The following is a 23,204-nucleotide window of genomic DNA, read 5'->3' as shown; positions in this document are numbered from 1 at the left end:
GAATTTGGAAACCAAATAGTAAAAACTGGGGAGTGACTAATAAGAATCCATTTCCCAATTTAACAACTAAAAATTAATACAAAGTAGAAACAGTGAAAGATAAGTGACAAATATATTACTTTAGGTAATTCATTCATAGTGCCCTATTATCTTAAGTTATAAACAGATACGGATTTCTGTCATATAAGAATTATCAAAAAAGTCTCAATGAGAAGACATGACCTATGTGGAGTGTTGTGTGACCGGGATGTAAAATGCTATGGACCCAGAGACTCAGGTGGGCAACAACAGATCTCAGAAGCATTTTAACTCGTCTTCCCCAAGTGGATGCAGAAAAGTTCCAGACCAGCACATTGTCTAATCCATTCCCTGACCACAACATTCAACCTGTACTCACAGCTTTAACTATGCACTTAAGACTAGGGGAGAGGGACATGGTGACAACTCTTTAGAATTTCCTGTGCAACATTTCAGTGTCCCCAGGGCTGGATACCTTCCAATTGATGAGCAAGCTCTTGATTATTGTGTTGTGATGTTATTTTAATTTTTTGTACAGTCTTTGTTTGATTATATACCACGTTGACAGCTTCAGATGGCAGGCCAACATACACTCCTCCATAGTTTCTTCTCTTGTCATCTTCTGTTACTGATTCTTCAGTTATATCTTAAGCTGCTTCTGTAGGACCTTGGCCTGCGCCCGTGTTGGTGGCAGTGGAGTTCCCGCAGCCCACCCCGCTCCGGAGCTCATGGCCCAGCTTTCTTTCTTATACATTGATAATTTCAGGTATTTTGGCATACCAATGAAAAGTTGACTAACACAACTATTGAGATACTTCATCCAGAGAGATCAAGTACCATGCATTGTCAAGGTGTGACACTGATTCTGTGACTCCAAGGGAAGTTAGTGACCATCTTTTTTTTAGTACTGTTTCTCATACTGGTCACCAGCATTAACAGCTTTAGCTGTAAACAATGCAGAGTTTCTGCTTCCACAGAAAGTTTTGGATTTAGACAGAAATCTGTCAAAACTAGCTCCAAGTGCTTTTGGGATACAATTAAATTTGAGAGCCACTGCTTTTTATTACATTGTCTCTATCGCTCTCTTTTTTATTAAACCAATTAGTCTATATTTCTTCAAGGCAAGTCAGGGATATAAAATTATATGAATTTATGAAAACACTAAGAAGGAAAAGAAGCACAAGAGTGTTTTGATAGTGTCCAAGATGTACCCTGTCCCTCCCCCTCCTTTCTCTTCTCTTTTCCCTCTCCCCTTTCCCTTTTCTCCCTCTCCCTGTCCCTTTTTCTTTCCCCCTTTTCCTTTCTCTCTCCCCTTCCCTTGCTCTCTTCTCTCTCACATATATTTTTCTCTCAGAAGGCACGTATTTGTTTCTTTTATCACCTTCAGGTCTCACTATGAAGAGAGCTTCTCTCTGTTGCTGTGATTTAATATGAAGATGTAAGTACATCTTTGATTTACTTGGATGCATAATGGGTTATTGGCTCTTCCAAGCATGGAACCATACAGACACTAGAGAAGGCAGGAGGTGTACTTGTGTGAGAAATATTATTGTTCACTCAAACTATTTTGTTATTGTTCTGCAAGATAGGACGACATGAAAAACAAGTGTGAAAGTGTTAGGAAAGTTATGTTTCACGGCAAAGCCAACAGGTTCCAAAATACTTAAATTGTGCTACAAAGTGCTGCCACTACCTTTTCCCTTAGTGTCTGTGGGTGGTGTAGGAGAGCGATGGAGTGAAACATCATCACGGTTCTTCATGCGTCTTTCTGGGAAGATCTATCACCAAGTCCTCTAAATGTGCTGGGTGCTTTAGTTCCTAAAGCATTTGGGTTGTTTAGAACAGATCTTTATAGCAGAGCATTAAATGGGTTTCCAATGAAAAAGAATATAGTTGCACTGTTCAAAGAAAAGTCTGAGATGGACTGGTTTAAGGAAGAATTGATCAGACTTGGAAAAATGGTTATGAGTAAGATGATTGCCTTATATCCAAATACCACCAGGCTTCTATATAAATGCTTTGCAGTTTGGGCGATCAGCTGCTACTTTAGTTTAAATTGAAGTCTTAATCCTGAAGGAGGGCTATGGATATGAATTACTGATATGGGGCAAGCAGCACCTATTTGGATCATTTGTTATGTTCTAGACACTTTACACCATCTGCATCAATATCATCACGCTGGTACTTATTAAATACTAGCACGACATACGACAACAGGAGTTTTCAGGGGCCTATGCACTTAAACTAATCTTTTATTTATTAATTTTTTTTGTGCTGGAGCTTGAGTCTAGGTGTTATCCCTTAGCCTTGTTGCTCTATGCTGGCACTCTACCACTTGAGACACAGTTCCACTTCTGGCTCTTTGCTAGTTAATTGGAGATAAGAGTCTCACAGATTTCCTTGCCTGGGATGGCTTCTAGCTTTTCTCCTCAGATCTCAGCCTCCTGACTAGCTCAGATTATACCAGGCATGAGCCACTGGTATCTGGTTACTTGAACTGATCTTAACTTTAAGGGTAAGCAATACCACTGACCATTTTATAGGCAAAGATGCTTTAATAAGACAGTAAGTAGTCTGCTCAGGATTATACAAACAGTATGATTTCAAACATACTATAGTATATACCAATAGTAAGAAAGGGTCAGGATGGATGTACAAAAAGTGTGTCTCCAGAGAGTACCCTCTCTACTCCTGTATCTATGTATTGAATGATGTCATGGCCTTGGACTATTCACTTGAATCCTTTGAGTCTAATTTTCCACATCTGTGGAAATGGATGAATGAAATCTCCCTGAGGGGCTCCATGAAGATCAGGAATGTTCACCTAAGGCACCACAGCGTGTTTCATTGATGGTAAGTGTTCTTTGCTATCAGGAATGCAATACCTCAGAGTGGGGACCATTTACTGCGTCCATCTTTAAGTACAAAGATTGAATGTGGGAGAATGCTTATGAATGTAAATTTAATATCCTAACATTTTATAAATTCTTGGACCCAGTTAACAATTCATCATTCCTTCTGATGAACTGCATAACTCTGAGAAAACAGGACTGTGTCCCATTGCTTCTTAAATGAGGCTGTAAGCCCGAGGATTAACTGAGCAGCATGATACATGTTTGGCTGGATTTGTGTTATCCTCTGGAAGAAATAGAGAAGGAAATCAAGCATTTTTATTTTTTTCCCTAAGCTCAAAGGACCTGGAGATTTAGAGTGATGGATGAAGGCAGTTTTATTACCAGGTCTTTCTAGGGCTCTTGTTTTTTTTCCCAGGAGATGTGGAACTGTTTCCTTCTTTTGTTCAATTTTCCAGGGGCTTATTATCTTTCTACCATGGAATATCCTTCTGTTATAAGTCAGTCTTTAAGCCTGAGCACACATATTGCAGGGCATGTGAGAATCCACTGAGGTGGACAAAGACCATATTGGAATTGCTCCCTCCCTCCCTCCCTCCCTCCCTCCCTCCCTCCCTCCCTTCCTCCCTCCCTCCCTCCCTCCCTCCCTCCCTTCTTCCTTCCTTCCTTCCTTCCTTCCTTCCTTCCTTCCTTTCTTCCTTCCTTCCTTCCTTCCTTCCTTCCTTCCTTCCTTCCTTCCTTCCTTCCTTCCTTCCTTCCTTCTTTTGGTTGTAAGGAAACTCAGTCTTGAGAAACAGAGAAGCCACCATTTAAAAGGTCTTTTTGTCTTTATTGGAGAGCTGGAGGACTATTGGTAGACTCATGTCCCACAGACCAGCAGCTCCAAATGCAGCTAGCACAAAGCTTACATAGGCCAAAACCACTCAAGGTATGCGGAATCAAACATAACAAAAGTGTTATACATGAGCAAAGCAAACCAGATGAGGACACTTAAACCTAATAGAAAAACAAACCATCTAGGGAAACAATCAGGGGAAATCAAGAGCCAATTATCTAGAGGAAGCAGAGACCCAAGTCTCTCTCTCTCTCTCTCTCTCTCTCTCTCTCTCTCTCTCTCTCTCTCTCTCTCTTTTTGTTGGTCGTGGGTCTTGAACTCTGAGCTACAGTGCCACTTCCTGTTTTCTGGTAGTTTATTGGAGATAAGAGTTTCACAGACTTTCCTGCCCGGGCTGGCTTTGAACTGCGATCCTCAGATCTCAGCCTCCTGAGTAGCTAGGCTTACAGGCGTGAGCCACCTGCACCCAGCAACCCAGCCTCTTTACTTCCCTTCTCTCCCCTCCCCCTCCCCTCCTTTAGTCACCCCTACACTTCTGGCTTTTTGGTGGTTACTTGGAGATAAGAATCTTACGGACTTTTCTGCCTGGACTGGCTTCAAACTGAGATCCTCAGATTTCAGCCACCTGAGTAGCTAGGATTACATGCATGAGTCACCAGTGTTTGATTCCATTTCTTTTTCGTTAAGCATAAATAAGTTAGCCATTACGAGTCTTTGATGCTGGCACCCTCCCCACAGCCATATATGGTGGAAGGATTGCTACTGCTCTCATTTGTTTGCTTCAGGCAGACAAATTGATGGCAATTTTTGTGTCACTAATCAAGTTGATCTGCCAGTTTATTCTAAACATCCTCAAAGGGTGGACAAAACCTTTAAAAATCTTGCAAAAAACCATAGTGGAAGATAATACAAACAATTTAAACCCAAACAAAATGTAGGAAAATAGTCAAATAGTCTCAGCCCCTCTTGGGGTAAACAATATGGTAGCCATGTTTTATAAAATTAGTATCAGCTTGGTTAGTTACGACAAGATGTCATTCCAACAAGTTATTTGTGATAGTTCCTCTCCTAAGTGCCTACTCTCATCTTAAGACCATAAGTAATGATAACAGCGCACATATATAATTGGTCAATTATGTTATTACTGGATCAGATGACCAGGGTCTCTTTCAACTTTATAAGGGAGAAGAGCATAGTTGGCTGTGTCCAACTGGTAAGAATATGTTGTTATCTCTACCATGTAAAAGCAAACTGCTTCTATTTAATACTGACTAAATGAAGGGGAAAAATACTTAAAGTCAATGTCAGTGTACTAGGTGCCAGAGACTATGTTGATTTTCTAAATAAATTATATTGATATAATCACAGCCTGAGTAAGTTTATAATAATTCATACTTGTTCTTCAAACGCCACTTGGCTTCACCATCCTAAATTTACTGTTCATTGTGTTAACACTAAGCTTTCAATTTCTCCCAGAAATTAGTTTGCCATTTTGGTTTCCCATTTTGCCTAGGGATGAAGCAAGGAGCCTCAGTGGCTTCTATTTGTCCTCTCCCAACCTGGAGCACTTAGGAGATTAATGTGAAAATTACCCAGTTCTAAGAATGTTTAGTCCACTGACACATGCAGAAACCAAGGAACAAGTACAGAGTGAGCCCGTGAGAGTACTTTGACATGAGTTTAGAATGACTTTGTAAAATGTCTCATCCCAGCCTCACCATTCAGCTTTGTAACCAGCTCCTGAAGGTCAGAGCATCATCTTTTCCTTTTCTTTTTTATTCTTTTTTTTTGGATTGAGATTGGAACTTGAACTCACTACTTGTGGACTTGTGGCTTTTACTTATTGGCTAGCAGTCTAGCAATTGAGGCATGCCTCCAATACCAACATCTATAGCTATAGTTTTTATTTTTTCTAAGAAAGAGTTAGGGAATATTTTGTGGGTGTTGGTGGTGCACACCTGTAATTCTAGCCTTTCAGGAGGCTGAGATCTGAGGTTTGTGATTCAAAGCCAACTCAGGCAGAAGGTTTGTGAGACAATTATCTCCCTCTAACCAGCAAGAAACCAGAAGTAAAACTGTGGTTCAAGTGGTAGAGGGCCAGAGTTGAGTAGAAAAGCTAATAGACAGTGTCCAGGCACTGAGTTCAAGCCCCAGTAAGGTGCTGGTACATGTGTTTTTTCTCTCTCTCTCTCTCTCTCTCCCACACACCCCACACACAACACACACACACACACACACACACACACACACACACACACACACACACACACACAAAGTCAGGAATATCTGCAACATATCCTTGAGGTCAAACTTCATGGTCTTTCTCTCACAGTTCCTTGGCTACCTCCTAAGTAAGCCAGCGGGCCCAGGATCTGTGGACAGGCTTAGGTCTAAGATCTAGTTATAGATTCAGATTTGAACCTCAGTTAGGTTTTATTTATGTTTTCATCAGACAGTTATTTCTGGATTGTATTAGGTACTCTATCAGTTTCCATCCCAGAAAGGCAGTAATAAACCATAGATTTCTAGGTGTCAGCACATTCTGCATGTTCCTGCATCTCTGTGGAATGTCATGGCTATGGGCCAACTTTTCCTCTGATGGCTAAGCCTTATCAATGGGTCTCTTCAAGGTCTCTGCACTCTCATTCTTTCACTAAAATCAGAGCATGCATGCCAGTGCTCATCATAATATCAGGTTCTAAAGATTCCTTCTCACAGAATGGAAGGTAAGCCATCCTTGAGGATGCTGGGACCTTTACCAATGTGTTTCTTTTTTGGATTGCATTGGAGGAAGGTTGGAGATGGTTGTAAATGTTGCACAGGAGAGCTCCACTTTCATATAACTTCATCCTCTAGCTTCCTGTCTGTGATTTACAATACAACAGGAAAAGTTTCCCTGTCCAGTCACTTTCTGTAGACCATCATCAGTGATGGTCAGGCCTCAACTAATCAAGCGAATGAACTGTTGGGACTGTTTCTTGTTCTGGCTAACAGGTTCCAAGTCCTGAATTAGTATGTTCAAATCTCTGCCTCTTTTTTTTTTCAAAAATTATCTTTAAGTAATTGTACAAAGGAGTTGTCATTTAACAAAAATGTATGAATACAATATATCTTGATTAATGTTACCCTTTTCAACACTCCTACCCATCCCTTCCTTACCCACCCCTTCCCTCACTTTTCTTAATTTTGTAGGATAGACATTGGATTCTTGACTGTATTCTCCTTTTCTTTTCCTCCTCATTTGTCTACTTCTTTCCCCTTGACCTGACCCTACCCCAGTTGAGTGTATTTTGCTGAACTTTGACTTTGTTTTTCTAAGGAATTACATTGAGTTTCCCCTGGGATCTATCATGTTTCAGTTAATATATTTGTATACACTTGTATAAAACACAATGTATTTACTTATAAGTTTATAAGCTGAATCTAGCTTCTACATACAAGGAACAACATAGATCTTTTGTCTTTCTGGACCTGAGTTCATGTCTTTCTAGATATTTTTTTCCCTCATTTATGTGTATCTAGGGTTTCTCCTTGAGAAATGTTCCATAAGCATTCTTCTATTACTATAAGATTCATATAAAATATTAAAATATTCTCATAAAATACAAAAACTAATCTGTATATGTACATTATATGCCATGTTTAAGAATATTTAAGAAGGTGAGATTTGAGGATCGTGGTTTGAAGCCATTTGAGGTAGGAAAGCCTTAGCTCTGATTAACCACTAAAAAACCAGAAGTAGAGCTGTGGTTCAAGTGGTAGAGTGCTAACTCTAGCAAAAAAGTTCAAGGACAGTATCTAGGTTCTGAGTTCAAGTCCCAAGTCTGGCATAAAAAATTAAATATGTGTATATAAGTTATTATATATTACAATAGTGATGCGAGTTAAAAAGCTCTTCTAGTCTGGAAGAGTGATTAGAAATGATGAAACTGGTTCTAGAATAAACGGTTGGACATCCTGTAGTATAGAGATGCCATGAAGCTGATGCCTTGGAGAAAGGGCCTCTGGAGACAGTTGTAGGGTTTTTTTTTTTGTCAGTTGTAGGGCTTGAACTCAGGGCCTGGTATTATCCCTGAGCTTTTCCTACACAAGGCTAGTGAGCCTTGAGACATAGTCCTACTTCAGATTTTCTGCTGGTTAATTGGGGATAAGAGTCTCATGAACTTTCTTGCCCAGGCTGGCTTTGAACCATGATCCTCAGATCTCAGCCTCCTGAGTAGCTAGGGTTTCAGGTGTGAGCTACTGGCTCCTGGCAACAGTTGTAGTTTTGAAAAGTCATGGCAAGTCCCAGAAGCATTCACAGAATGGGGCAGAAAATAAATACTCTGACCTCTTGCTGCTCTATGAGTTTGTGGCGATTTTGTTCACTGTCTGAAACCAACAAAAAACTAGCCAGCAGGAAGCCACCATGGTGTCCTATGTATAGTACAATCTCCCTGGACGGAGCAAGACAGGCAAGGATGGAGGATGATCTTGAAAGGGGAAATGCAAATGGAGAATAACTTCATTTTGTGAAAATGAATCAAAAAGTCATAAATCAGAGTTAGTGTTGAACATCCTGAGCTTAAATTGTACATGCATGCTCACAAATTATAAAATTATAAAAAGTAAGTAACATCACTTTATTTTTATTAAGCTCATTACATAATTAATATCCCTTTATTAAGCTCATTACTTAATTACATCTTCAGGATAAATGTATAGAGCTAAACAGATTATAAGAATTGTTTGCTTGTGTGTGTGTGTGTGTGTGTGTGTGTGTGTGTGTGTGTGTGTGTGTGTGTGTGTGTGCTGGTCCTGGGACTTGAACTCAGGGCGTGAATATTGTCCTTGAGCTTTTCACTCAAGGCTAGTGCTCTACCACTTGAGTAGCAGCTTAATTTTTGGCTTTTTGTTGGTTAACTGAAGGTAATGGTATCATGGACTTTTCTTCCCAGGCTGGCTTTAAACTGCAATCCTTAGATCTCAGCCTTCTGATTAGCTAGGATTATAGGTGCAAACAATCAATGCTGGTGTGGATTGTGTATTTTTTTAAAATAGCTTATTTTGGTGCTGGTTCTGGGGTTCCAGGGGCTGGATGATGTTACTGAGTTTTATTTTTGCTCAAGGGTGGCACTCTATCACTTGAGCTACAGCACTACTTCTGGCTTTTTGCTGGTTAATTGGAGATAAATATCTCTCAAATTTATCTGCTGGAGCTGGTTTTGAACTGAGATCCTCAGATCTCAGCTTCCTAAGTCACTAGGACTACAGGCATGTAATGGAGAACTCTCATCAATGTTTTTATGTGATGCTGTTAAAGTATTGCAGGTGTCCTTTCTTCATGCTTGATAACCTCTGGTAGACCTCTGCTAACACAATCAAGACATGGTCCTATGAGCTTGGCCATCAGGACATGAGATGTGCTGTTATAAAGATATGCTGAGCTTCAGTGAGTATTTCTTAACCCTTAGGAGGAAAGCTGATGCCCAATAAACAGATATATATATATATATATATATATTATAATATATATATATATATATATTGAGATAGAGATTTAAAGATTACTTCCCAATATTGTTCTTATATAAACATTACATGTTGGATGGGGAGTATCTCAGTGGTAGAGTGCTTGCCTAGTATGTATGAAGTCCTAGGGTACTTCAAAAAATAAAAGCAAATCCAGCAAACAAACAAAACTAAAACATAAACCTTCCCTTAAATCCTTAGGACATTATATGTTAAATTAGGTATTTTTGGAAAATTCAAAAATATATAAGGAATTAAAAAATAGCCATAATTATACTATTGGGATACTCAGTATTAACATTTTTTTAACATTTGATTTCAGTGTTTTTCTCAATGAACTTATATGTACATTTCTATCTATGTTATGCTATAGCTCTAAATGTTACATATATGATATAAATTTGATATTAAATTTGAAATTATATTTAATATGTAAGGTATTATATAATATATTATCTATGTATTTTAGACTTTTCTGGTGTGGCAATTGAGATCAAATCCAGGACCTCCCACATTCTAGGCAAATGTTCTACTCTGTGCTACTCCACATTCTATATATTTTATATAATCTTCTAAAATGCCATCTTAACAATATTTTTTGTAGTGTTGAATTGTTTTAATTAGTTCTAATTTACTAAGCAATTCCCTCCTTTAAAATATTATACACAACACTTTAACAAGCCCACTACTTAATTAGATCTTTAGGATAAGTTTATAGAAGTGTAATTATGGAGCTAAAACAGGTTATAAGCTTTGTTTACTTTTTAAAATGTTGTCACTTTTAGTTCTTATTTGCTAACCAGCTCTCTATTTGAAGAAAACTGAAAGTATCCTATATACCCCCCTCTTAATCTGAGAATAAAATGCTCTGTATTTAGAATAAATTCTAAGAACTGTAACAATTACTTTGAGCATAATTTTTAAGTTAGAAGGATTATGTGGGTCATTCATTGTCTTGGTTGTATCTATTAGTGTGGATGAAACTCATCAGATGTTTGTCTGCATTCATCACAGACAAGTCTGCATGCGCTGGTTATGAAAAATGTCAGAAGATTTGAAAACTTGACGGATTATTCTGGGAAGAACATTTTCTTTCCTGACAGAATGCATGCTCTCAGTCTTGTCTCTGCTCCACTGAGCAAGAGAGCCTGTTCTGTTTGACTTCATCCGTTTTGAAGTTTCAAATGGCCACAGCTTAAAAGGCTGAGTGACAAAAGGCCATCCATCAATGTTACTGGTGCTCAGTCCATGGGTTTGAACTGGAAAGATTGTCACAGGCTACTCCTGGGGTTATAGACCTGTCTTTCACATAGAACTGAGTAGACAGGAGACAGAAGGTCCCTGTACATGAGGAAGATTGTAGCAGTAAATGCATATTTAAAAACCAGGAACCCAAGTATGTATATTGAATATTGAGAGCATTCTCTTTGTTCCTGACAATACTGCTCTCTAGTTACAAGGTCAATATCATTCTTGAATGAATTGATTTTTTTTTCATTTTGGCCATAGGAACAACCCTGGGTGACTTCTTGGTAGGGAGAAATGGGGCAGAGCCCAGTGATTTTCTTGTTGTCCTTCTTTAAATCATGACCTTTGATCATCTGAAGTAGAATTAGAACCAATGGCAAAAAAATGTTTCTGGCTGCATCCTAGGTTCAGCAAAACTAGATTAAATTGCTTTTGTTTGGAATAAAGCCCATGTTCCTTTTCTATTCCCACACTGTGGATATCTTCCTGAGGGGGGAAAATGAGCAGTATTCTATGCAGTAAAGTTTTCTGGGGTTTTAGTATTTTTTTAAGAGTTTTACATTGCACATACCTGGATATGCAAGTGAGTAACAACAGTGCTGGTGTTGATGTTTTTGTCAGTAAGAATGATCAAGGAGGCTATTTTTTTTTTTTTTTTGCCAGTTCTGGGCCTTGAACTCAGGGCCTGGGCACTGTCCCTGAGCTTCTTTTGCTCAAGGATAGCACTCTACTACTTGAGCCACAGCACCACTTCTGGCTTTTTCTGTTTATGTGGTACTGAGGAATTGAACTCAGGGCTTGATGCATGCTAGGCAAGCACTCGACCACTAAGCCACATTCCCAGCCCAAGGAAGCTATTCTTAACCAGCACTGCTCCCATCATTAATACAAACAAACCAACACATATAAACAAATGATGGTCAGAGACAAATACGATATTTCCTAATTCATATTTGGTTGTGGAAGATGAAATTGTTGATGACAAATAAGAAGAAAGTAGAATAGCGATGACCAGAGGCTAGGATTGGGAAATAGAAGATCAAATAACAAGTACCAAAATAACAGCCAGGAGGCCTAAATTCTGGTATTTGGTCATGCACATAGTAGGTTGACTGCAGTTTACCATAACTTATCTAGTTTTTTGTTTTTTTTTGCCAGTCCTAGGGCTTGAACTCAAGGCCTGGGCACTGCCCTTAAGCCTGTTTTGCTCAAGGCTAGTACTCTACCGCTTGAGCCACAGTGCTTTTTACATGTATGTGGTACTGAAGAATCGAACCTAGGGCTTCATGCTAGGCAAGCATTCTACCACTAGACCACATTCTCAGCCCAACTTACCTATTTTATAAGGAGCACAGTGTCAATGTTTGGAGATACAGCAATAAAATCTCCCTATATAATTCATATAAGCCAACAACAACAATAGCAACAACAAACCCATACAAAATAAGAATTTAAAGCCTACAAACACAAAGAAATGATAAATGCTTAAAGAGATGGAAATGTTAACCCTGATTTTGATCATTATGCATAGTACATATGTATGAAATTATCATGTACTAGACTGCATAAGTATGTACAATTATTATGTATCAATTAAAAATAAATGCCTCCCTCCCCTCCATGGTCTGAGAAGGTAAGAGTAGGCCTTCAAAGCTTCTCTATGATAGTTGTTTCCTGTCTCTTTGAGTTCCTCCCTGGTGGCAGCTGTTGCCAGGTGTGGCTATAGGAAAAGGTTCCAAGGGATCACTGAGAAACTGAGGTTAAAATGGAGGGCTAAGATGTGTTCAGGTGTAAGAATTTATTTAGGTCACTTGGAAAGCATTTGAAAGCATCTTTAGCCACTGAGACAGGCTCTGAGCAAACCTCACAGGAGGATATGGGCATAGGAAGAATGAGTCACCAGTAGCCAGCTCCTCCTGAGAAGTAAGAAGTGAGAAGTGCCTTGCCTGGTTCCTGCTCTCTACCAATCACATCCACTCCTCCCTGCCACTCTGATGATCTGAGTTGAGGCCTAGCCTATCTCTGTATTGTCCAGTGCTATTTAGTAGAAAGAAGGGAGTTCGTTGTCTGAATACAGGGAACATTTAAAGTAAAGATGAACTTTTACTCTAATGAGCTTACTCCTCAGTCACTGTATTTTTATTTAATAGCAAATATAAATAGGAAGGAGAATCCTTTCTCAGGGCTCAGGGGAATTATTTTCAAAGTAGTTACTATTTTCTCTCAGCAGATGGCAGTGTTTTGAATGAAGCAGCTTTCAGTTGAGTTGTAGAACAGAAAGAATCTTCTCTGAATGAAAAGAACTCTTCTATAACAAACTCCAAAGCTTTGTTGTCAAAGATAGAAATAACATAGGGGTAAGAGGATGTTCTCTAGCTTCTAGATCTGTCCTGGCTTATAGAGCCACAGCCACACTCTAAGTTTCTGGTAGCCACACTGAAAAAAAACATTGCATTAATCTGGCGTGGTATCATACTCCTGTAATCTCAGCACTTGGGAGCAGCAGCAGGAGGATTGTGAGTTGGAATTCAGTATGGGCTACACTATGAGACCTTGTCTCAAAAACCAAACTAAACAAAAACAAAACATTGAACTAAGTAAAGTACAATATGAAATTACTTTTTAGCAAATGATTCACTTTTACCCAATTTATCAAGAAAATAAATTTTATCATGCAATCAGTATTAAATCAAGCAGTTATTTTGCATTGATATGGCCAACATTTTGAAACTTCAATAGCCAGTAATTAATAGCTACCACATTACATGGAGCAATCTATTGGTTGTTTAACTTTTCTAGGAGGAGAGTAATTTTCCAGAATACTTTGCCTGACTTGAGACCATTCTTTCTTTCTTTTTTTCAACCCTCCCCCCCCCCCCCCCCCCAGTTCTAGGGCTTGAATTCAGGGTCTGGGCCCTGTCCCTGTCCCTTTGTTCAAGGCTAGTGTTCTACCACTTGAGCCATAACTCCACTTTGGCTTTTTGGTACCAGCTCCTCTGGGACACAGCAAAGGCAGCACTCAGAAGCAAGTTTATAGCTCTGAGTTCCTACATCAACAAATTTGAGAGATCTGAAAACAACACTTTAATGAGACATCTGAACCTCCTTGAAAAGAGCAGCAAGCTAAACCCTAATCCAGTAGAAAGAAAAATAATTAAAATTAAATCAGAATTAAACAAATTAGAATCCAGAAAAAGAAAGAATCAATAAAACGAAGACTTGGTTTTTTGAAAATCTTACAAAATTGACAGACCCTTAGCAAATATTATCAGAAAAGAAGAGAACACACCCAAATAAATAAACTCAGGGATGAGAATGGAAATATCACCACAGAAACAACCAAGATTGAGAACATTATAAGGGAATACTTCTCAAAAACCTTTTTTTGCTAATAAGTTTGAGAATCTGGAAGAAATGGACCTTTTCCTAGCAAATATCGACATACCAAAACTAAACCAAGATGAGTTAAACCAACTTAACAGGCCCATAATAAGCATTGAAATAGAATCAGCAATAAGAGACTCCCATTTAAGAAAAGCCCAGGACTGGATAGATTTACAGCGGAATTCTACAAGGCTTTCAAAACAGAACTCACACCAATACTCCTCCAACTCTTCAATGAAATTGAAAGAGAAAGTTCACTACCAAACTCATTCTATGAAGCCATCATAACCCTCATCCCAAAACCAGGCAGGGACTCATCAAAGAAAAAGAACTATAGACCCATTTCTTTGATGAACATTGATGCAAAACTTCTCCACAAAATTTTGGCCAATCAACTTCAACAATTTATCCAAAAAAATCATACACCACGATCAAACAGGCTTCATTTCAGGGATGCAAAACTGGTTCAATATATGCAAATCAATTAATATAATTCATCACATCAACAAGATCAAGAATAAGAACCACATGGTTATCTCAATAGATGCAGAAAAAACATTTGACAAGATCCAACCCAGCTTTATGATGAAGGCTCTTGAAAAATTAGGAATCCATGGAACATTCCTCAATACAATAAAAGCTGTATAAGACAAACCTACAGCCAGAATCATATTTAATGGTGAAAAACTAAAGCCATTTCTTCTTAACTCAGGAATGAGACAAGGATGTCCACTCTCTCCACTTCTCTTCAATTTAGTATTAGAATGCCTGGCTACAGCAATAAGACAAACATAAAAGCAATCCAAATAAGGAAAGATGATATAAAACTCTCCCTCTTTGCAGATGACATGATCTTATATTTAAAGAATCCCACGAACTCCACTCCAAAATTACTCATGCTGATTCAAAACTTTGGCAATGTAGCAGGGTATAAAATTAACCCTCAAAAATCAATGGCTTTTCTGTATGTCAACAATGAGAAGAGAGCGGCTGAAATCAGGAAAGCAACTACATTTATAACAGTCCCACAAAAAAATACCTAGGAATTAGCTTAACTAATGAAGTGAAGGACCTCTATGATGAAAACTTTAAAAACCTAAAAAAATTAAAGCAGAACTTAGAAAGTGGCAAAAACTCCCATGCTCCTGGATTGGAAAGATTAACATCGTGAAAATGGCAATACTTCCCAAGGCCATCTACAAATTCGTTATGATACCTATCAATATTCCAACCTCATTCTTAAGGGAAACAGAAGAGGCAATCCAAAAATTCATATGGAACAATAAAAGACCCCGAATAGCAAAGACGATCCTTAACAGAAAGAACAGTGCTAGAGGAATATTAATATCAAATTTCAAATTCTACAAAAGCCATAGTAATCCAAACAGCTTGGTACTGGTACAAGAAGAAACCTCAGGACCAATGGAATAGAATTGAAAACTCAGAAGTGAATCCACAGACTTATAGCTATCTAATCTTCGATAAGGGAGATAAAAAATAGAATGTAAGTTGATAAGAAATGTACTCATTATCTTGCCCATGTAATTGTAACCCCTCTGTACAACATGTTCACAAAAAATAAAAATTAAAATTAAAAAAAATAGAATGTAAGAAAGACAGCCTCTTCAGTAAATGGTGCTGGCAAAATTGGTTAACTACTTGTAGAAAACTAAAGCTAGATCCTTATATATCACCCTGCACCAGAATCAACTCCAAATGGACCAAAGACCTTGGAGTCAAAGCAGACACCCTGAAAACATTACAGGACAGAATAGGAGAAACCCTAGGTCTCCTTGGCACAGGCCAAAATTTTCTTAATAGAGACCCAGACGCACAACAAATCAAAGAAAGCTTGGACAAATGGGATTGCATGAAACCGAAGAGCTTATGCATGACAAAGGACATAGCTAGCAAGATCAATAGAAAGCCCACGGATTGGGAGAAGATCTCCACTAGCCATACAACAGACAAAGGTCTCATATCTAAAATATACTTGAAACTCAAAAATTTAAATAGCCCAACAACATAACTTCAAAGAAACAACTGCCCAACAAATAAGGGCTAAAGACTTACAGAGAAACTTCTCTGAAGAGGAAGTAAGAATGGCCAATAGACACATAAAGAAATGCTCAACCTTTCTAGCCATAAAAGAAATGCAAATCAAAACAACATTGAGGGGCTGGGAAGGTGGCTCAGTGGTAGAGCGCTTGCCTTGCATGCATGAGGCCCTGGGTTCAATTCCTCAGCACCACATAAGCAAAAAAGAAAAAAAAAAACAAAACAAAACAACATTGAGATACCACCTCATCCCAGTTAGAATGGCTAAAATTAAGCATTCTAATAACGGATGCTGGAGGGTATATGGACAAAAGGGAACCTTAGTGCATTGTTGGTGGGAGTGTAAACTTGTTCAACCACTTTGGAAAGCAGTATGGAGGTTCTTCAAAAGACTCCACATAGAGCTTCCCTATGACCCAGCAATCCCACTTTTGGGCATTTACCCAAATGTTCACAAACAATACCATACTAAAGCTACCAGCACAACTATGTTTATTACAGCGTTATTTACCATAGCTACGATATGGAACCAACTCTGATGCCCCTCAGTAGATGAATGGATCAAGAAAATGTGCTATATATACAATGGACTTTTATACCCCCATCAGAAAGAATGACGCTGCCCCTTTTGTTAGGAAAAATTTATATTAAGTGAAGTAAGCCAGGCCCAAAGAAACTAGGTCCCATGATTTCACTTATTTGCAATAACTAGTATATATCTGGGACAAGCAGAAAAGGTCAAAAGCTATATACATTTGACCAGATAAGATGAAGTTAAGCTATATGACCCCCAAGATAGGGACACAGTGGTTTTTTTCTTGCTGTTGTTTCTAACATATTTATAAAGTACCATGTGGTTTTTTTTTGTATGTCCCTCTCCCATGGTATAACCCCTGTTTTCACTGTATTTGATGTTGGTATAATTTGGGGAGGGGAAGTGAAAAAACAAATTGTTTAAATAGGGATACAGGTTGACCTATTGTATCAATGAGCTGTATAAGACACTATGTTGAAAAACGAACTTTGCAATTTAGGCAGAGGGTGGGGGTGGTGGGAAAGGGGAGTGCTGTTGTGGAGATGGGATGGAAGGGATGGTAGGGGAAAAACAAAGGAGGAGGCAACAATGCTTGATAAGAAATGTACTCATTACCTTGCTCATGTAATTGTAACCCATCTGTACAGTATTTTCACAATAAAAAACATTTTTAAAACTCCCACTCTCATAGCATGGCATGAATATTACCAAACACACCCAGGAAGAGGCACCTGTACCTACACCCAGATTGAGGTGTTCATGACAGAGAGAACTAAAGGAATATTCTTAGCTAGAAGAGTTGCAATATATCATCTTTAGTAGGGTCGCATGAGGAACAGGAAGGGTGAGGTTTTACCTTGCATGGGCCAGCCTAAGCATGTGTCCAGAGCATGAGAATATGGTATGTTTGAAGAATGACAAGTAGCTGAGTTTTTCTCATAGTATAGGAGTGAGGGTAGGGTTTAGAGAGGCAACAGATCATCAGGGCCCTGATCATCAAGGGACTTGGATTTAAGACTAAGGGATTTAGGACAATCTTGAAAATCAGAAGAAAGCTTAAAGAATCCATGTTAGGAGAATGATATGGTCAGATTTCCATTTCCGGAAACTCATGGTGGCTTCAGCATGCAGAATGGATCTGACGGTAAAGAGTGGTGTAGGGAAGCCCACTGTGGAGATTTCCAGTGGCTGTAGGAAGAAGGTTGTAGACAAGTATGTTGTAGCTGCCCAGTGGCTGTAGGAAGAAGGTTGTAGACAAGTATGTTGTAGCTGCCCGGAATTTTAGGCCTGGAAGATTTTTAAAAAAATATAAATGATGGGGCCTTCTTTTTACAGACAAAACCTACTGACGAATTCATATGTTGCTAGAGTGCTTCTCAAAACCTTGGTAGGGCCTTGAATATGGAGGACTCCTGAAGTCTATTAGGCCTCAGAGTTGAAAGGAAAAATCTTCCTAGTTCTCAGGAAGATTGTTTGGGTGACAGAGATGTAATGTACAGAAACAAATTTGTACAGAAGATGATGGGGCCTGTTTTGAACTTGTTTTTGTGATGTCTGCAGAATATTTACACAATGATGCTAGACACAGCATGGGCTCAGGAGTTGTGGATTATAAATGCCTTTGAATGTCATCAATATGTGAATGAGGATACTAGAACAGATGGTCCTGCCCTGTGTAGTGTAGAGAGGAAGAGTGTGGCATATCTGGGCAAGATCAGCATTGAGGGGTGGAAGGAAGACGATAATTATTTGAAGGGGATCAAGCAGAAAACTTCAGGGATTGTAGAAAAAAACAAATTCTCTGGAGGCAGAAGAAAGGTAGCTTTAGCATTATTCATGGCTATGGTTTCTGGGTCTGTCATTGTTCATGTAGACAACTCCCTTGCTTCTGTGAACCCTAGAGAGCTAGAGACTCAATATGCAAACATCTGAAGAGATGAAATACAATCTCTCCAGTCCAATTGTACTATTGTAAGGATTGTTGAGAATCCAATCCCAAAGGCTCTGATATAACCCTTCCTGTGTGGTGTTTGCATACTTGGGGATGGTCTGGAATATGTTTGAGGGAAATATCAATCAAGGAGAAGCTGGTGAAAAATTCCTGATTCCAGCTGTTGCCCAGCACTGTGGGAAGGCCATGAGAATCATCCAACCTGCCTTTTCTAGAAAGGGCCCTGTTGTAGAGTCAGCAATACTGCCATTGCTGTGAAACTGACCAAAGGTGGAAGAAACTGTTCTCCATAAGGCCCTAATGCCTTTCCCTTTGTGGCCTCGGCACAGTAGTATGCTTCTAGACATCTGGGTCTGCTACTGCTGAGTGGAGATGCGCTTGGGACTGCAGTGGACACAGTAGGAGACCAAAGCTCCACTACTTCCTGCTTTGCTGCTGTGGGATGTCAGGTCCTAGCCACCAGCACCAACAGAATGTGAGGGAGAAAAGCAGCATCAATTGGTCTTCCATGACAAGAAGAAATATTTATTTTCATGTTTTCAGATTTGTATTTAATAATTGTACTTAAGGCGCCCTTCCTGACCACTTGACATTTCATCTTAAAGATCTAAAAATAATTGTAGTATTTACAGTAAAACAACTATTTCTGTTTCTGAATAGATAGCTAGAATTTTCTATACATTTTCATTTTCTTGTCTGACTTGTAAACATATCAAGTGGCTTCTTGAGAGATAAACCAATCTCTCTCTTAAATTCATGGCTTGCTTATATTCTCTTTAAATCCATGGCTGAAAGAAAAAGATTAAGATAGTCATATTCTGGTTGCTATTTCCTATTAAAAAAAAGAAATTACTTTTTTAAAACCTTAAACGCCAGGAAGCAGTTGTGATTTTTCTTGCTGGCATAGGTTCCACATTTAATCTACCAAGGTGCTGAATTATTGATGCTCTTATTTGTTCCCCTCAATTCTGTAATACTTCCTGTAAACTTGGCTCCATTGTGGATTTTCATCCTGATTTCACATTTTATTTTAGTCCATGACATGATTAATAATTTAAAGTCTACAGTAACATGTTATCAATTTCCTTGGGAGTTTTTTTTTAAGGTGATGCTGATTGGAATGAAATTCCCTGTGTTCCTAGATGTATGCTGTGGAAAGCTATGGCTGTACAGTTTGTCTGGTATATGGACCCAAGTCATGTAACAATATGGACATCCAGCATGCACATATGCTAAGGCAGAGATTCAGTACAGGCTATTTTTCACACATTGGGTTTAGTAAAGTTACTATGATAAAGATGGTTGAAGGGATTTGTGAGAAAACCTGGTGCTTCTCCTTGGACTACATATTTCAATGAACACCCTCTACAGTCTAAATGACAGTAGTTTGAGAGAGAACTGTGGACATGCTCACCTCAGGAAATGGAATGGCTGACAGAAAAAATTGAACATCTGTACTTTTTTTCCTAACAGCTGGAGAAGGAGATGGATAATGACAGTGAAAATTGGTAGGATTTCCCCCACCCCCAACTTCAATTTAGAAGACTTCAGGAAAAAATATTTTTATTTTGGAAAGGGAATTAGGTTTCCAGCTTGGTATAGCTGAACCTTTCAGTTCTCCAAATAGTTTAAATGATAAAAATTTCTGGCCAAGTGCCAGTGGCTCATACCTGTGATCCCAGCTATTCAAGAGGTTCAGATCTGAGGACAGCAGTTTGAAGCCAGTCTGGGCAGAGAAGTCTGTGAGATGCTTACTGCCAATTAATCAGCAAAAAAACCAGAAGCAGAGTGATGGTTCAAGAGGTAGAGCACCAGCATTGAGTGAAAAAGCCAAGCAAGAGCTTGAAGTCTTGAATTCAAAAAGCCCCAGTACTGGGAAATGCAAAAAAGACTAACATTTTCTATGTTGAGTTTATAGATGTCAAGGATATGCAGATCATTCTTTTCTTTTTCTTTTTTTAGCAACTACTCAAGTGGCCTGTGTGGAGTTCTGAAACTAAATAAGAGAATTATAAGGTCTATGGTTACATTGTAGTACTGAAAGTGTAATTACTGGGATATTCCAGGATCAGAAAGCTAGGGTTGCAGAAGTTGGAAGTTCTCTCTGTATGGGGAACCTGCTAGTCTTATTCATTGGTGAATTCTACCAAGTCAGACCCTCCTTACTCCAGTGACAGCTTTTATTTTTCTACCCCACAAGTTGCACTCAGCACAAGGCTCAGAATAGGGAAGAAAATACTGCTTTTCTAGTCATTGTTCCTTTTGCACTGGAAGTATTTCCTCAGGCCCTGTCTCTTACATTCCAAACTGTCTACGATTGCTTGCTGTTTTTCCTTTTGCTTAATTTCTCCAAGTCTTCCTTGCTGTGCCTCTTTTCTTCTTTACTAGTTATAGAGATTTGTGTTTAGGTCTCTGTCTGCCCTTTTCTTCCCCTTCCTCCTCCCTTTCAAGCTCCTTCTTCCCTCTCTTAAACAGCAAAGACCCAGTCTTATTGCCAACACTAGCATATGCCTTCAATATGCTTATTAAATCTCTTCAGAATTCAGAAAAGGGCATTGAGAACTAAAGCTACCAGCTGAGCAAGCACAGTATGACGCAAGCACTGGTATGAAATGTTGCTTCCTGTAGCAGCTCTACCTGGAGAGGTTGTGGAGAGCCTAGGGTAGCAGGGACATTCTCAACTTCACCTGCAGGTGGGAAAGAGAGGAGAAAGGGATGAGAGGATTCTGTAGGAAAAAAGAGCATCTAAAAGCACAACTACATGACCAGTTAGTTGGTGTTTCCAGCTGTGCATGGGGTGATACTGTGACCACAATGGGAAGACGATGCTGGTACACTCTGAGCTTAGAATGAACTACCCAGGAACTTTGGGTCACTATTCCATATCACCTGTTGTGAAGCCTTTGTTTGCTTCCTTTCTGTGTTAGTTGGCTTTTTGACACTGTGAAAATATTTGGAATAATCAATTTAGAGTGAGGAAAGTTTTTTTGGAGTTCATAGTTCCAGAGGTTTTGACCAATGGTCATTGCTTTTGGGCCTGTGACAAGGCAGTAAACCATGGTGGAAGTGCGTGGCCGAGGAAGTTGCTTACCTCGTAGTAGCCACAAAGCAAAGAGGAGGAAAGGGCTAAGTTCTAATATTCCCTTTTAGGATATGCCCCCCTCCACAATGGCCTTTCTTCCACTATGTCGCACTTCCTAAAGGTTCTACCACCTCCTGATAGCGTTATAGGCTGGCAGCCAAGCCTTCAACACATGGCCTGTGGGTAAAGTATAGTAAGGCACCCTTTTTTTTTTTTTTTGGGTTGAGAGGCTTGAACTTAGGGCCAGTGTATTGTACCTGAGTTCCACTTCTGGTTTTCTGGTGAGTAATTGGAGGTAAAAGCCTTATGGATTTTCCTGCCTGGGCTAACTTTGAATTATGATCCTCAGATCTCAGCCTCCTGAGTCGGTAGTATTACAGGCGTGAACCCCAGCACATGGCTACTTCTTGGTTTTAATTAAAAAAAAGTTTAATATGAGATAATTGTTTCCACTGAAAAGAGAAAGTAAAGAATTGAGAAAAATGGGAAATGGAAATTAGATTATTCAAAAAGTGAAAATAAGAAAGCAGCTTTCTATACATACATATAAAAGTACATACATTAAAAGTACAACTCTATCAAAAGTATGTAGGTATGAATGTATCTACCTACCCACTTACTTCTTTTCTGTGTTAGTGAGCTTTCTACCACTATGAAAAAGATATTTGAGAGATAAAACTATCTATATATGTCTATCTGTCTGTCTGTCATGCACAGAGAGCATAAAAGCTGTAAGACAGTCCCACTTTCTTTTGTTTTTTTTTTTTCTTTTGGCCAGTCTTGGGGCTTGAACTCAGGGCCTGGGCACTGTCCCTGAGCTTCTTTTTTAAATCCTTCTATTTCTCCAGTCTTTTTTTTTTATTTTGAGTTTTTTTTTAATTGTGAAAATACCATACAGAGGGGTTACAATTACACGGGCAAGGTAATGAGTACATTTCTTATCAAGCATTGTTGCCTCTTCCTTTGTTTCCCCTTACCATCCCTCCCTGAGCTTCTTTTGCTCAAGGCTAGCACTGTACCACTTGAACCACAGTGCCACTTCCAGCTTTTTCTTTTTTCTTTTCTTTCTTTCTTTCTTTTTTTTGTCGGTTGTGGGACTTGAGTGCTGTCCCTCAGCTCTTCAAGCTCAAGGTGAGCGCTCTACCACTTTAGCTACTGCGTCACTTCCGGTTTTCTAGTGGTTTATTGGAGATTAGAGTCTCACGGACTTTCTTGCCCTGGGCTGGCTTTGAACCGTGATCCTCCGATCTCAGCCTCCTGAGTAGCTAGGATTATAGGCGTGAGCCACGGGCACCCGGCACTTTCAGATTTTTCTATTTATGAGTACTGAGGAATTGAACCCAGGGCCTCATGTATGCTAGGCACGCATTCTACCACTAAGCCACATTCCCAGCCCAATGCTTTCTTATCCTATGATGCTTGCCCATTGTTAAAAGCCATTAGACCGGGACTAGAGCTAGTTGAAATAACTGTTTCCTGCTTACTAGTATAAGGTGGCATAGAGCGTTTCCTCTGCTGGAGTTTAGTCTGGATGAGTTACTCCATGTGTCCACATAATCAGGGTAGCACTGAACTTTGCTGCAGGTTGGTGATCCAGGTACCTTATGAAAGTCCACACAGATCTGGACAATGGCCTCTCATGGGTGGAGGGGATTCAGCAAGTCCTGTGCTTTCCCTTACTCATGACTGTTGTTGCCCAAGGCCTAGTTCCTCCTGTAGTTCTGCCTACC

General features: G+C 39.2%; 1 pseudogene; it reads right to left on the bottom strand.

Moving 5' to 3' along the window:
• Positions 1 to 426: 426 nt before the first annotated feature.
• LOC122121228 lies at positions 427 to 1,778 on the bottom strand (annotated as a pseudogene).
• Between the last annotated feature and the right edge of the window lie 21,426 nt (positions 1,779 to 23,204).

Source organism: Dipodomys spectabilis, unplaced genomic scaffold (genome assembly GCF_019054845.1).
Source record: "Dipodomys spectabilis isolate Male_0828 unplaced genomic scaffold, ASM1905484v1 ptg000187l, whole genome shotgun sequence".
In the NCBI taxonomy this organism is placed as follows: Eukaryota; Metazoa; Chordata; class Mammalia; order Rodentia; family Heteromyidae; genus Dipodomys; species Dipodomys spectabilis.
Note: the sequence above shows the minus strand (reverse complement) of the source record. Positions and strands in the feature narration are given on the sequence as shown.